Source organism: Talpa occidentalis, unplaced genomic scaffold (assembly GCF_014898055.3).
Source record: "Talpa occidentalis isolate TD23 unplaced genomic scaffold, MPIMG_talOcc4v2.1, whole genome shotgun sequence".
Lineage (NCBI taxonomy): Eukaryota > Metazoa > Chordata > Mammalia > Eulipotyphla > Talpidae > Talpa > Talpa occidentalis.
Genome location: NW_026555331.1, coordinates 75223106 through 75236181, shown reverse-complemented (window position 1 = coordinate 75236181; position 13076 = coordinate 75223106).

Below are 13076 nucleotides of genomic sequence, written 5' to 3'. Positions count from 1 at the left end.
TCGCCTATATTTCCTTCTATGTATTTTATGGTTTCAGGTCTTATGTCTAGTTCTTTAATTCATTTTGAGTTGATTTTTGTGTATGGTGTGAGGTAGTGGTCGAGCTTCATTCTTTTGCATGTAGCGACCCAGTTTTCCCTGCACCATTTATTGAACAAACTTTCTTTGCTCCAATGCATAGCTTTTGCTCCTTTGTCAAAGATTAGTTGACCATAAATCTGTGGGTTTATTTCTGGATTTTCTATTTGATTCCATTGGTCTGTATGTCTGTTCTTGTTCCAATACCATGCATTTTTGATGATTATGGCTTTGTAGTATAGTTTGAAGTCTGGGAGTGTGATGCCTCCATTCCAAAAACAAGGGAAGTTTTTAATTGAAGTTATTGCATGGAATGTTGCAGTTTAATAATAAATATTAAAAAATAATTAGTTATTGAGTACAGTGTTATGCACTCTTTTAGGAGCTGAGATACTACAGGGCAGAAATCTTCTGCCATCTAGAAACTTTTATCCTAGTGACAGTTCACACAAACCATTTCCTCCAGACACTGCTGGTAAAAGAGTATAATTATAGGACTCATAACAATTAGCACTGAGTGAAGAATCTTTTTTTTTTAAAGATTTATGTATGCATACAAAAGCTGGGGTACAGGCCAGAGATGCAGGGGATGAAAGAATTCACCAGAGACAGAGTGGGGAATAAAACAGGCAGAGTGACTGAAACACACTGCTGAGGGGAGCAGCAGGCAAGACAGGAGAGGTCTGCTTCCTGGCAGGGAGCGAGGATTGAACTCAAATTTGTGCTGCAGAGGCTGCAGATTGCTTCACAGTGCTAGTGCAGTATTTAATCCCTTGCGCCACCAGGGAGGCCCAAGAATCTTCACTTCTCAGCTAACTCAAGGGGACTTATCTACCTGCGTGAACATTGATTAAATGTGTATCAGCCTCAGTAGCCACAAATTTATGTTCAAGTGTCAGATACCTGATGGTATAAGAGAAGATGGTTAGTTTAAGCCCAGATTCATTGTTTCTCCTAAAACTAAAGATTATAGCCCTGTTTTTCCAAAGCTTGGCATTTCAAGTGCCTGCATTTTTACAGAAGATTCATATAATTTCTGCTGCATGGTTTATGCGAATTCAGTAAATAGTCTGAGATCCACAAAGATAGGCCTATTAATAGCCCATGGTGGGGAGAGGAACTATTTATTCTATCAACTCTGTGTCACTTAAATAAATTCAGTTATATCACCATTCTTTCATCCACATTAGATTTTAAGTTTCTGGAAGACAAGGACCCTAGAGGCTACTCTGAAATTTGCCCAGACACTACTTAAACACATTAATTCTTAATAAATACTCTACTGCTTCAGATGATTAACACTGGGGTACTCAATACAAAGTAGGAAGAAGTATACATTGCCTGATGAATGACTTACCTATGGTGGTATGCAAATATGCTCCCACAGAGCATGTATTTTCTGTATATGCTTTGCTAGGCATGCTGAAAATAATGTTTCCAGACTATTTACACATAATAAAGCTAATGCTAGCAAAAAAATTGCTTTATTCCTACTTGTATATTCTTGTATATCAGTCCATGTTACTGGAGGGGCACAGTATAACTTAAATGTTTGTCTTTCTTTTTTGTTGTCATATTCATGAAGGAGAACATTGCCAGTGGTAGATTAAAGTTATATCAATGCATATATTAACTCTGTGAAGAAATGACTTGTAGTAGCCACATATATTATTTGTTCTTTTTACTTCCTTGTGAAAATAGATGTCAATTATTTTAATACATTCACTATTTTGCTTATAGTACAAATACCTAATTAATAAAAGGTCTAAGAAAGTTTCCAAAATCTACATAGAGCTCAAAAGATATCATTATTTGACTTTCTAAAATAAGTATAGTTAACTTTCCATGAGTCTTACAATCCTATGTACAGCTTTCAAAAATAACTTTTTTCCTGGGGTTCACTCATTCTCAATGATTAAAGTGGACTTGATTAGAATCAAGGATTTCTATTTAATAAAAAGACAAAAAGTCATTTTACATGGATGATTCTCATATATTCTAAAGTTTCTCTAATTGAGATATATTCATTATTCCTCAATGATTTTAAAATCATGTCAGAAAAGTAATATTTTATATAATGGAGTTTTCCATATGAATTTGGTATATCAATTTAGTTCAATTCAAGTAACAATTACCAAGTATCTATTTTGTACAAGTCATATTCCTTTGATTGGGTTATGAAACGATATACTGAAAACAAAACAAAAATGTGTTGCACAATGAACTTAATAAAATAAACTTCCCAGGGAGAATCTGTAAGCAACTTAAAAAGATGGGAGCAGTGCAATGAGAGTTTGAAGGTGAAAGCTCTAGTCACCTCTACAAAATCACAACAGTCTGTACATTAAAGATGATTTTTAGAAATAAACCCATTTACAATTACATCAGACATAATTAAATATCTAGAATAAACTTAAGAAAGAAAGTGAAGGACCTCTAAAATTTAAACTATATGACAGGGCCTCCCCTGTTGGCGCAGGTGGTTGAGCACAGTGCTGTGAAGCTGTCCACAGCCTCTGCAGTGCAGGTTCGATCCCGGCCCGCGAGGATCCCACATGGAGCGGCAGACCTCTCCTGTCTCATGCGCTTCTCCCCTCAGCAGTGTATTACATCAGTCTACCTGTTCTGCTCTGTGCTCTGTCTCTGGTGAATCCTCTCACCCTCCCACGAATCTGGCCTGTACCCCGGTTCTTGTATAAATAAATAAATCTTTAAAAAAAATACACCAAAAAACTATATGGCAACGCTAAAAGGAATACAAGAGGATATAAAGAAATAAAAAGATAGTCCATGTTCATGGATTGGAAGAATTAATAGAAGAATTAAAAGAATTAAGAATTAATATTGCCATATTATCCAAAGAAATAAAGATTTTATGAAATCTCTATCAAGGTTTCAGTGACATTCTTCAATGAAATAGTACAAACATTCTTACAATTCATAACAAAGCACAAAAGAACATGAATAGCCAAAGCAATTCTGATAAAAAAGAAGAAAAACGGGGCCTCCCTGATGGTGCAGCGAGTTGAGTGCAGTGCTATAAAGCTGTCCACAGCCTCTGCAGCGCAGGTTTGATTCCTGGCCCATCAGGGAGATACCCACAGGGCACGTCAGACCTCTCCAATCTCACCTGCTGCTCCCCTAGGCACTGTTCTTGGTCCATCTGCCTGTTCTGCCCCCTGCTCTGTCTCTGGTGAATTTTCTCACCCTCCTGCACCTCTGGCCTGTTCCCCAGTTCTTGTATAAATAAATAATATTTTTTAAAAAGAAGAAAAATGGTGATATCTCATGCACAGACTTCAAGCTCCACTATTAAGCTATAGTAATCAAACCATTAGGGTACTAGAATAAAAGTAGACTTACAGACCAATGGAATAGAATTGAGACCATAGAAATAAACCCACACTTACATGAACATTTAATATATGACAAAAGAGACAAAATTTTACATTGGAGAATGGAAAGTCTCCTCAGTGAGTGGTGTTGGGAAATTGAATAGCCAAATAAAAAAGAAAGAAACTAGCTCACTAGCACATACCACACACAGAAATTAACTCAACATGGATTGAAGACTTAGATATAAGATCTGAAACCATAAAAGCACATAGAAGAAATCATATTCTAAATACCCCATGACATAGGTCTCAGTGATTTCTTTAAGAAGTTATCTATAAAGATAAGAGAAACAAAGGGAAATATAAACAAATGGGAACACATCAAACTAAAAAGTTTCTGTGTAGTGAAAAAAACTATCAGTAAAACAAACAAACAAAAAAAAAAACCCTTACTAAATCAGGAGAAAATATTTGCACATAATACCATTAACAAAGGTCTGATACCCAAGATCTACAAAGAATTCATACAACTCAACAAAAAGAAAACAAATAACCCAATTAAAAAAATGATGAAATAGACACTTCTCCAAAGAAGACATACAGATGGCCAGTAGGCATGTGAAAACATTCCAATCATCATTTATCATAAGGGATATTGATTAAAATAAAAAATGAGAAACCATCTTACTGTGCATATGGCCCACTTCAAAAAGACCAGAAACAACAAGCATAGCCATTATGTGGAGGGAGAAGAACCCTGTTACACTGTTGATGGGAATGTAGACTGGTCCAGCCCTTGTACAAAACAGTATGGAATTTTCTCAAAATATTTTAAAAAATAGTTCTATCATGTAATCCAGCAGTTCTACTCCTAGGTATCTACCCAAAGAATGCAAAGGCACTGCATTGAAAGATGTATGTACTCCTATACTCATTGTAAGAGTGTTTATAATGGATAAGTTATGGAAACATCCTAAATTCCCATGGACAGATGAGTGTATACTCAATGGACTACTATTCAGGGACAAAACAAGATGAAATATTCCCATTTATGGCAACATGGATGGAACTTCAGGGGATGATGTTAAGCCAAGTGTCAGGAGAAAGACAAACATCATATATTTTCACTTATATGTGGTATATAGAGTAACAAAACAAAGGGTCAAACAAAGCCAAACAGGCGACAAACCCTAGAAATCTGTCTGTAGAATTAAAGCTACTAGAGGGGGAAGAGAAGGCTGGAGAACAGTGTGAAGGGGGCACAAATTGTGAAGGTATATGGGTCCCTCGTGGTGCATGTGGCATGGTGTCAGACACATGAAGAGGTATGATCGAGGACCTCTGAACCATATGCAGTGGTATAAACCAATGTGGCTCAAAAAAAAAAAAAAAGTATATAATGAGGAATTGATGGGAATTTGACAGCTGAAGTTGCAGAGTATTTGAGGGCAGAACACTGTAGCAAGGGAATGAATAAAAATATGGGATAGATTGACTGGAGTTACATAGAAAAAAATAGAGAGGGAAATTTCTTTTGGGAAATTAATTTCATAGGCAAGAACTCAGACCAGAGAAATGAAAGAAATTCCCTTACCGCCATGGTGTAATAAAACTTTATTCTCAAAGAAAGGGTTCAGAAAAGGGAATAGTAAAAAAAAAATAAAATGAACTGATAAAAGGAAACTTCAGAGTTAGAAAAATAAATGTGAACAAAACCATATTACAAACACATATAAATAAAATAAAATAAATAAACTACATTGCCTCAAGTTAAATTTTTTTTAATATATATACATTAAGATTTATTTATTTATTTATTTATTTATACATGCATTGGGTACAGTCAGAAGCACAGGGAGGGTGAGAGAATTCACCAGAGCCAGAGCAGGGAGCAGAACAGGCAGAAGGATGGAGGTACACTGCTGAGGGGAGCAGTGGGCGGCAGGAGAGGTCTACATGCCATGTGGGACCCTCCTCTGGTGGCTGGGGAGCAGCCGGGGATCGAGCCGGTGCTGCAGAGGCTGCGGGCAGCTTCACAACCCAGTGCTCAACCGCTGTGCCACCGGGGAGGCCTCTCAAGTTAAATATTTTAAAGATTTATTTATTTATGTATGCAAGAACTGGGGTAAAAGTCAAAGGTGTGGGGGGTGAGAGGAGTCACCAGAGACAGAGAGGGGAACAGAAAAGACAGATTGACTGAAATACACTGCTGAGAAGAGCAGGGGGCGAGTCAGGAGAGGTCTGCTGCACCATATGGGTAACTCCCTGACTGGGGATTGAACTCGTGCTGCAGTGGCTGCGAATAGCTTCATAGGTTGTGTCTTAACCCCTTGCACCACCAGGGAGGCCCTCAAGTTAAATTATTAAAACAAAAACTTGAAATGTATAGGTTAGTGCAGAGGGCAAATATATAAAAAAACTTTTAGATTACATGTTATTTCTTTACCTCAAAAGTGCTAGCAATTTTAAGACACCCCATTATTTTATATGCCACTCAAAAAGGAAAAAATGTGTGGCCAATTACACTGACACAATATTGTCTTATTTCATAGTATTTTTATATTTGTGGAAGAAGTTCATTTAATCTTAGACATAGACTATTTTATATCATGGGTTGTTCTGGTACATGCAAAAAGAATACATTACCAAATGTATAACATGATGAATTAGTTAAGTCATTCCTAGTTCTTCATTTAGTGTTCAGTATTCACATCACTTTTTGACACAATGCTGTAGATGTCTTTGTTCTATACATTTAATATCTCAGTGGCATAAAACTAACACTAAATTATCTAATTGTGAGTACTATCACTTTGTACGAAACTATGGAATTCAGTCATTCCACTATTGATGAATATTTGTTTCAAAGATAATCCAATATAGATGCATAGAAATAAAAAAATTCAGAGTGGATTCTTTAAGATGTAAGGAAAAATAATATATGTGAAATGATGTATACTCTGTTTCAGAACAAAAAAAAGAACTTTTGATATGATAAGCTGTATATATAGTATATTATTTAGGCACATGGGGTTGAGAATCAGACCTCCAGAGTTCAGATTATGGCTCTTCCAGGGACATTCTAGGCCCTCACAGTCATTCTGTGCTACCACTGGTGAGGGAGCGAGGAGCAGGGAGACGGTGATGTTGAAATGGTCACGGCTCTCGGGGTTGTCATGAAGATTAAACAAGTGTCAATACTTGTTAACAGTCTTTCAAATTTTTTGCTCTGGCAAACATGGGGCAAGAGGGACTGGATTTACTCTCTCTTCTGAAACTAAAATAAGTGGAGCCAACTGTATGAAACACACCAGGTGATAAACCACACAGTGACTACACAGTGATCCCACAGAGACTGATAACAAATGAGGTGAGCCTTCAGATTATCTCATTTCTTTCTCCCTGGGGAGAGTTCCCAGTCCACAGTGTAGGAGAGGAGACCCCAGGCTGAACCCAGTGGTTTCCCTGAGTTGAAGACAGGAATGGGCATTGGAGGAAGCCAGGTGCCCAGCTGCCCGGAGCAAAGAGACCAGGAGGAGTCCTACAGAACGGTGTCTGAGGGTCTGCAGAGTCTGCACTCAGTGGGTCAGCTGAGGGGCAATCTAAGGTCCACAGACAGCATTAGGGAGTATAATTTCCGAGGTTCCCAGAGGTCAGAAATTAATCTTGTTCCCCAGAGTCAGACTGGAAAACCTTAGAATTCATGGGTTATCTGGGACAGTAACCATTTTCCTCCATAGCAGGAAAGAATCAGCTGTAGATTGAACGCTGTGCTGAACCAGGCTTCCAAGTTGAGATTCAAGACCAGATATGTTTTCAGTCTGTTAAATGTGTTGGAGTAACTCCTATGTGACATGTCTGGCCAAATCTTTTGCCCATTTTTTTCAGTTGGAATTTTTATTTTCAATTATTGAGTTTGAGTACTGCATAAGTTCCCCATATTTTTATATAGATACAATTGACATATAATAGTGTATTAGTTTAAGGTGTATAACAAAATTAATTTATATATGTATATATTCCAAAATTATTAGCAAAATATATTTAGTTAACATCTATCACCTCACACAGTTACAGTGGGTTTTTTTTTGTTGTTGTTATTTATTTATTTATAGAAGCACTGGATACAGTCAGAAGTAGGGGAGGGTGAGAGAATTCACCAGAGCCAGAGGGCAGAGCAGAGCAGGCAGAAGGACCGAAGTACACTGCTGAGGGGAGCAGCGGGTGGCAGGAGAGGTCTGCATGCCATGTGGGACCCTCGCCCGGCAGCCAGGGATCGAACTGGTGCTGCAGAGGCTGCAGGCAGCTTCGCAACCCAGAGCTCAACCACTGCGACACTGGGGAGGCCCTACAGTGTTTTTCTTATGATAAGAACTTTTAAGATCTACTCTTTTATGAACTTTCAAATCTGATATATATGTGTATATATGTACTTTTTCAAAAATGACTAATTTATTTTATGCATAGAGGAACTGGGGTATGGCCCAAAGGTGCAGGGGTAGGGGGAGTGAGAGGATTAACCAGAGACAGAATGGGGAACAGAAAATGTGGATTTATTGAACTACACTGCTAAGGGGAGCAGCAAGCAATGCAGGAGAGGTCTGCTGCACCATATGTGGGTTAATTGCCTGGCTGGGTATCAAACTCAGGCCGTAGTGGTCATAGCATTCCTATATATATATACATATACATACACACACACACAAACACACATATTCTTGATACCGGACATTTTTTAAAACATGTTAAAGTATTTGCAAATACTTTCTTTCAGTGTGTGGTTTGAATTTTCACTCTCTAAGCAATGTCTTTCAAAGAGTAAGTTATTACTTTGATAAATTACAGTATATCAGTACCTACATAGACACACACACAGTGTTCATAGCTGCTTTCTTTGCAATACCAAAAACATGGAAACAGTGCAAATGCCATGAACAAGTAACTGGATAAATAAATTTTGGTGTATTTATATAATGGAATACAACTCAGCAAAGAACTATATATGAATGAGTGATTTGCATGTTGAACAAATTTGATGAATCTCAAAATAAAAGAATTTGGACCAAAAAATGAGTACCTAATGCTTGACTCCACTTATGAATAACTCTAGAAAATGCAAACTAACACACAGTGACAGAAACAGATAAAGTTTAGGTGGAGAAGGGGACATGGAGTATGTTGAAGCAATTAAAAGGGACACAAAGACACATTCAGGGTGAGAATGTATTTATTATCTTAATTATGGTGTTTATTTCATGATAATATGCACATTTGAAAAATTATCAAATAGTACACTATAATTATATATACTTTAATTATATCTCAATAAGGCTCTAAAAATTAGTTTTTTGGTTAGTTAGGCATAAAAAAGTATAAAAAGAGGTGAGAAAGATTAAGAAAACTTAAATTCAGATATTTCCATGGGCATATCACTTTATTTTATTTTACTTAGTGATTTATGAAAACAGTTGATGGAACTTCTCAAATATATAAAGATCCAAGGGATACAATACTTATGATAATTTCCTTTTTAAAAAGTAAGTAATTATGTAACTGTAACCAGTGACTGAATCCAAAGACTGTTATAGGTGGTGCCCCCACCAGGGGGGTGCTGATGAAGCTAGATAGCCCCAGAGAAAATGCAAAGTATTGGTGGGGGTGGAAACTCTGATAAGGAATATAAGGGAGTGTAGTAGCAGCCCCTAGGATTCAGTGCCGGGGATTCAGTGTTCCAGCATTCATCTTTTGGGATTTCAGCATTTTCGGATCTTCAGTGATTCCAGGATCAGCCATTTTTGCCCCCACCATGCTAATTTCCCAGAGGGCTATTGCAGACCTCTGAAGGACATGGAGAGGCCTTCAGCAGCTAACCTCAGAGAGGAAATGTTCAGAGGCTTTATAAGTAGCCGAGTGACTGAAATTGTTTCTGGTTTTCCTGTTGTTGCAGGCCAGTAGGGAAGGGGAAGACCGGAAGCAGACACCTTGCTGAGATGTGTGAGTGTGGCCGTGTGGCCGGTAGTTTGGTCACTGCTGCTGCTGTTTTGAGTGTTGCTTGTCTGGTGCTGTGCTGGGACACCTCAGTTGGTCTGGTGAGCATCTCATGTTGTCTTTGTGAGTTGGATCCCAGCCTGTAGTCTGGCTGCCACGTGCTCCAGGTCCTCAGTGATTGTAAGATGCCATCTTGGGATAGTTTGTGATTAGGACTTTAAAACACTGGCCACTGCTTTGGGTAAGGTAAATGGCCATTTTTTTGGGCCTCAGTAACTCTTTGTTTTTCCTGGTTTGTTACATAAATCCCATTGTTATTCTCTGAACCTGAGCACTCTTGCAATTGCCCGTGTGGGTGAAAAACTATGACTGTTATTAGTACACTATTTGGGCAGTGTCCTTGGCCAGTTTAAATGCCCCTTGCTGCCCTGTATCAATTACACATGATTACAAGTGTGACAATTGTCATGAAATAGTCTAGGGTGCTATTGGAACATGTACCAAGGGCTCTGACCCAGCTTGTTCAAAGATATTGTCCCTGATGAAAACACAACTGTGTTGGGATAAAGAAATGTTCGCTGCATCAAGAGGAGCCCGTAGAGTATTTGGAGAAGAAAGAACATGTGAAAATAAGACTTTCCCTTATAGTGAGTTATAATCTGCTTTAGAAGACATGGTACCAGACCTTCAAAACTCAATTCCAAAGTTTAAGGTTTTGACGAGAGTCACACAAGGAAATGGCAATGACTAGACAAAATGTAAACAGCACTATTGGCCAATTAGATCCTAAAAATAAAAAAATCTATATAACTTAACCACCTGAGAAATATGGGCCAAATTCACAAATGCCTTTCTTAAAAGCAAAACATTTCCAATGACTTACCAATTTCTTATTGAAAAAATACAAAAACATTTGCCTGTGCCCAGTTTGCTGCTACCACTTTTCCAGTACAGAGGATGCCTCCATCAAATTTGCTCCACATCATGTCACTTCCCAAGCATTAAAAGGAATGATGAGAAATCTGAAAGTTAAGTATCTTAAAATGTAGCATTTCATGAGTTCATAGGCAACACTGCAATCCCCAGCCGAGAGAGAACATTTTTTTAATTCCTATTTTTTTCTCAGTAATATCTTTTTTTTAATTTTTTATTTTATTTACTTTTTTAATAGAGGCAAGTTTTATTTATTTGTTTGTTTGTTTTGTTTATACATGCGCTGGGTACAGTCAGAAGCGCGGGAGGGTGAGAGAATTCACCAGAGCCAGAGCTGGGTGCAGAGCAGGCAGAAGGACCGAAGTACACTGCTGAGGGGAGCAGTGGGCGGCAGGAGAGGTCTGCGGGCCATGTGGGACCCTCCACTGGTGGCTGGGGAGCAGCCGGGAATTGAACCGGCGCTGCAAAGGCTGCGGGCAGCTTTGCAACCCAGTGCTCAATCGCTGTGCCACCGGGGAGGCCCCATCATCTTTCATTTTTAAACAATATTTATTTGCTTCCCCTCACCCCCTCAGGTGTTGTCCCCATAGAGTTTCCTTTACCAATGCAACCTTTCACCATCACCTCAGTCCCCTGTGCTCCTCCCTCTCTCCCTCTGATCCCTCTTCCTCCTCCTCCCCTGCTGGATGTCTCTGCTTTATAATTGTCTGTTTTTGCTTTGTTGTGTTTTGTACTTTTACTATTATTTTACACTGATGTCTTATTTGATTCTCCTATATTCCTGCTATAAGTGAAACCATCTGATATTTTTCTTTTTCCTTCTGACTTATTTCACTGAGCATAATTCCATCAGTTCCATCCACGTTGCTTCGAATAGCATGAGTTTATCTTTTTTGATTGATGAATAATATTCCATTGTCTATATATATGCCACGTCTTCTATATTTTAAATAAATTTTATTTTTATATTCTCCATACAATTGCAACCCTCTTATTTTGAACCCAATCTCTCCCCTCCCAGCCCCTCACCCCCCATAGAGTGTCTCTGGTTCATAGTTGTTTGTTGATTTTGATTTTCACTTTCTTATAGTTATTCATTTTCCTGGTCCCTTATTTAAATTTTCTAGATTCCTGCTATGAGTGAGACCATCCAGTATTTTTCTTTTTCTTTCTGGCTTATTTTGCTGAGCATGGTCCCTTCCAGCTCAATCCAAGTTGCTGCAAATTGCATGTGTTTATCTTTTTTTTGAATGCTGAGTAATATTCCATAGTGTATATACACAACATCTTCTTGATCCACTCATCTATTTTGGGGCATTTGTGTTGTTTCCATAGCTTCACTATTGTAAACAGTGCTGCTATAAACATAGGGGTGCAGGTACTCTTTGGAAGTGATGTTTCTGTGTCCTTTGGGTAAATACCTAGGAGTGGAATTGCTGGATCATGTGGAAGCTCTATGTTTAGTAGGTCAAGAAATCTCCACACAGCTCTCCATAGTGGTTGGACCAGTTTGCACTCCCACCAGCAATGCAGGAGAGTTCCTTTTTCTCCACATCCTCACCAATATTTGTTGTTGCTAGTTTTTTTAATATGTTCCATTCTCACTGGTGTAAGATGGTATCTCATGGTAGTTTTGATTTGCATTTCCCTGATGACAAGTGATGTTGAACATTTTTTCATATGCCTGTTGGCCATTTGCATTTCCTCTTCAGAGAAGTTTCTTTTTAGCTCTTCTGCCCATTTTTTGACAGGATTATCTTTGTTTTTGTTGAGTCTCATCAGCTCTTTGTACATTTTTGTGATCAGTCCTTTATCATTAGTGTTGTGTGCAAAAATGTTCTCCCAGTCGTTGGGATTTCTCTTTGTTTTTGTTATTGTCTCTTTTGCTGTGCAGAAGCTCTTTAATTTGATGTAGTCCCAGCTGTTTATCTTTGCCTTCACTATCACTGCTTTGGGTGATGTGTCTGTAAAGATGTCTTTGATGTGCATATCAAGTAGTGTTTCCCCTATATTTCCTTCTATGTATTTTATGATTTTAGGTCTTATGTCTAGTTCTTTAATCCATTTTGAGTTGATTTTTGTGCATGGTGTAAGGTAGTAGTCAAGCTTCACTCTTTTGCATGTAGCGACCCAGTTTTCCATGCACCATTTATTGAACAAACATTTTTTGCTCCAATGCATATTCTTTGCTCCTTTGTCAAAGATTAGTTGACCATAAATCTGTGGGTTTATTTCTGGATTTTCTATTTGATTCCATTGGTCTGTATGTCTGTTCTTGTTCCAATACCATGCAGTTTTGGTGATCATGGATTTGTAGTATAGTTTGAAGTCTGGGAGTGTGATGCCTCCATTCCCTTCTTTTTTTTTTTTTCAAGAGAGCTATGACTATTTGGGGTTTTTGGTGATTCCATATGAATTTAGTCAATAATTGTTCTATTTCTTTGAAGAATGACATTGAAATTTTTATTGGAATAGCCTTGAATCTGTATATTGCTTTTGGTAGGATGGCCATTTTAATAATGTTTATTCTTCCAATCCATGAGCAGGGGATGTCTTTCAATTTTTTGTGTCTTCTTCAATTTCTTTTAGAGTATTTTATAGTGTTCTTTTATAGGTCCTTTACCTCTTTTGTTAGATTTATTCCCAAGTATTGATTTTTTTTGTTTCGATAATAAAAGGGATGGTTTTTTGATTTCTTCATCTTCAGATTAATTGTTGGTGTAAGGAAGGCTACTGACTTTT